This window comes from Theropithecus gelada, chromosome 2, assembly GCF_003255815.1.
Source record: "Theropithecus gelada isolate Dixy chromosome 2, Tgel_1.0, whole genome shotgun sequence".
NCBI lineage: Eukaryota > Metazoa > Chordata > Mammalia > Primates > Cercopithecidae > Theropithecus > Theropithecus gelada.
The window spans coordinates 172,273,909-172,277,668 of NC_037669.1; the positions used below are offsets into that span (position 1 = coordinate 172,273,909).

Below are 3,760 nucleotides of genomic sequence, written 5' to 3' on the forward strand. Positions count from 1 at the left end.
TGACTCAGCAATTTCACTTCTAGCTATACACCCGAGAATTGAAAACAGATGCCCACAAAAAAAGCTTGTACATGGATGTTCATAGCAGCATTATTCACAGTGTCCAAAAGGTGGAAACAATCCAAATGCCCATCAACGGATGAATGAATAAACAAAATATGGTATATCTACATAATGGGATATTATTTGGCCATCAAATGAGTGAAATACTATTACAAGCTACAATATGGACGAATTTTGAAAACATGCTAAATGAAAGAGCCAGCCACAAAAGATCACATATTATATGATTTCATTTATATGAAATATCCCAAACAGGCAAATATAGAGAGACCAGTATATTAGTGATTTATTAAGCCTTGGGGGAGGACAGGATTGGGGGACTGGGGGATTGGGAGCAACAGCTTAAGGGCGCAGGGTTTCTTTTCAAGGTGATGAAAATGTTCTAAAATTGACAGTGGTGAGGGTCGTGCAACTCTTTGAATATACTTTTTGTAACTTTTAAATGGGTGAATTTTATGGTATATGAATTATATCTCAGTGAAGTCATTTCCCTCAAAAATCTGTAGCACAGGCCTCAAAATGTGCTCAGTGGAATGGTTCCTTCCATGGACCATGGGTTATTGGTCCACAAAGGCCTAAGGAGCTTGCACCACTATAAAACTAACAAGACTTTCTTGAAAAGAAAGTGTACTGCTTATCCAAGCACAAGCTTATCTCATTCATAGTCTCTTGTGGGTAGCACTGATCTATTGCACTACACACACCAAATAGAATGGTTTTTAGTGTCTCTGGTGACTATGGCTACAGAGACTAAAGTGAGGAGGGCAAGCAATCTTGTAACAATGGCTACTCCCAAATTTCCATGTCAGCAGGTAGAGCATGAGGCCATGACTGAGAGAAGAGAGTTGTTAGTGAACTGCCGAAGTTGGAAGCAGGGGTAGGGTATGGAAGATGAAGAATAGGAACCGAAATATAAAACTAATCCAGAGCTGGAAGTGGAACAAGAGAACCACAGCTAAGAAAACAGCAGTAACAATGTATTCAAATTTAGCTTCTTTAAGAAGCATCTGGAGAGCTGAAAAATGTGGGTGACAAGTTACCACCCTCACTGGCCTGTTTGGGATATAGAAGGACCTGAGAGGAGGGTCAGGAATCTATACAACAAGCAGTACAGACAATTTCAATGCAAGTAGTCCTTGAACCCCACATTAAAACAGTGAACTAGAGGAAGAAGCAGAAAATAAATGCACACAGCAGGGATGGAATAATTTTATAGAGATTTTATGGGATTTTATGGAGATGAATCCCTGGTAGTCCCTGGAGGACTCTTAAAATTGAAGCTGAGTTCATTGTTTAAAAAAGAAAAAAAAAAATCTATGCTTAACTATTTTGCAATATAAGATTTTGACTTATTCTTACTCTAATTACAAATCAGGACTTCAAGCAATGTCCTTTTTTTTTTTTTAAAGCAACAACATGGAGTTACACAATGTCCTATTTCTAGTAAAAAAATAAAAGACATTAGGATGTAAAAAACAAAATAAAAGCTATAGTTTAAATTTCTAGCTCTTCTTAGAGTTGTAGAGGTATATTTAATCAACAATGTATAGAGGTATATTTAATCAACAATGTATAAGAAAGTAATTTCAATTAGGCTAAATATCAGGTTAAAAAGAGCTATGAGTTAGGGTTCAAGTTTAAAGAGAGCTACACACAGGGAGCCTAGGCCTTGAATAAACCAGCCTACAAGTATTTATTGAACACCAACCACAAAACCATCATTTTACAGGCACCATGGAAGACAAATGTCCTTGGCTCCAAGGATATTATAAATACGGAGACAAGGCATTTAATAATAAATGAGAATCATTTATTCATTCAGCAAACATTTACTGAGTATCTGCTAGGCTGAAGACTGGCAAATGTGAAAGAAAAATTATTTTGTATTTATTATAATATCTATCCTTTATGCCTTTTTGCTTGTCTAGAATATTTTATAATGATTTTAAGTGCTAGTTACATTGTTCCAGTTTAGTGTTGGCTAATAACAACTGCTAATAATATTGATTTCAGGTTTGAGAGAATATAGCACTCAAGACAGAATTAACACTAATTGAAAATAATGCCTTTAATTGATCCTAAAGTAAAAAAAAAAAAAAAAAAATCTGGTAACGGCTTTTCCTTTCAAACTGCCTTTAAACTCTTTATATCGTTTATTCTGGGATTTAACTAAAATACTGCCTGATATTATTCCCTAAGACTTTACACATGTATATCTCAGTCTTTGAACACAGCCAAGAGAAGGCATCCTATCTTATGCTCCTTTATATTCCCATCATACAGCACCGTTTCCTAAAGATTAATAATGTTCCATTCAAGTATGAAAGAATCTCGTTATAAGTGCAACATAATTGGACAGGTGCTAGACTACAGGATTGCCACATTAGTTCAGTCTTTTACACAACAGAGTTATGTTTCTAAGAATGCCGGTGATGCCTTCTTCAAAAGAAAAACTGCGAAATAACGGCATTACACGGTTTTAATGAGAAAGATGATGACAATAGGTTTTCCTGACAAAAAAAAATGACTGGATTTATGGATAAGTTCATGTACTCGTCCAGAAGAAAAGCACTTAAATATGTTGATCAGCCAAGCTTCCTGTGCAGTGTAAGGCTGTATAAATGTTAATCCCGAAGTAAAATCTTTACCTCGTAGAAATTTAAAATCTAGTCTCGCACCTGCAGCCCGTTCTGCCCCAGGCGCTGCCGCCTGCGCCGGACCGGAGCCGCCATACCTAAGTGCCTCAAGTACGACAAGGAGGTGTACTTCGCCGAGAGGGTGACCTCTCTGGGCAAGGACTGGCATCGGCCCTGCCTGAAGTGCCAGAAGGTGGGAAGACGCTGACCTCGGGGAGCCGCGCTGAGCAGGAAGGCAGGCCCTGCTGCAACCACCCTTGCTACGCCGCCATGTTTGAGCAGAAAGGCTTTGGTCGGGGTGGAGCCGACAGCCACACTTTCAAGTAAACCGGGTGGTGGAGACCCCATCCTTGGCCGCTCGCTGGGCCACTGTCTAGGCAAATGCCAGGCCTCGCCCACAGATGTCCAGGGCTTCTTTGTAGCCCCTAATGCCCTCAATAAACATGAACACTTGGAGAGAAAATAAAAAAGTAAAACCTAGAGCAAAGATAACAGGAACAAAAGACATTTAATTAAAAAGGAAGAAGATAAGAATTTTAGTGCGCCCAGTTTAACTTTTTGTGTTTAGGAAGACTATAAAGTGAATGTAGGTTGTATTTTTCCTATCATGTTATTTATATGCCATTATTAGGTAGCTGAATTTCTATTTCAGCCATTACAAACTGCATCAGTTGCTTTTAACCTGTCTTGCCAAGCATATCTGATAACTCCTACCTACCTTCAGTTCTGAAAGTTCTTTTGCCCCATCCGACGCCTACTCCAATCTTCAAGCCCTTCTCCATCTTCTTCACATCAACAGCTTCTAGCGTTATCTACTCTTTTTAACTTCCTTAACTTCCTGTTTCCACTTTTCCTTCTATTGAATTGACCTCTGTCTATCAGCTCCATTCTGCGCCAGGCCTCCTGAGTGATGCTGGAAAAAATGGCAAAAACCACCTGCTACTCAAAGAGCAACAGCATCAGCAACACCTGGGAGCTTGTAGGAACTGTAGAATTTCAGCCCTGCCCCAGGTCCACTGAATCAGAATCTGCATTTTAACAAGATCACCAGATGATTCAGA

The 3,760-nt window shown here is 39.0% G+C and overlaps 1 pseudogene; it reads left to right on the plus strand.

Moving 5' to 3' along the window:
* The first annotated feature begins 845 nt into the window (after positions 1-845).
* LOC112619413 lies at positions 846-3,169 on the plus strand (annotated as a pseudogene).
* Positions 3,170-3,760: the final 591 nt, after the last annotated feature.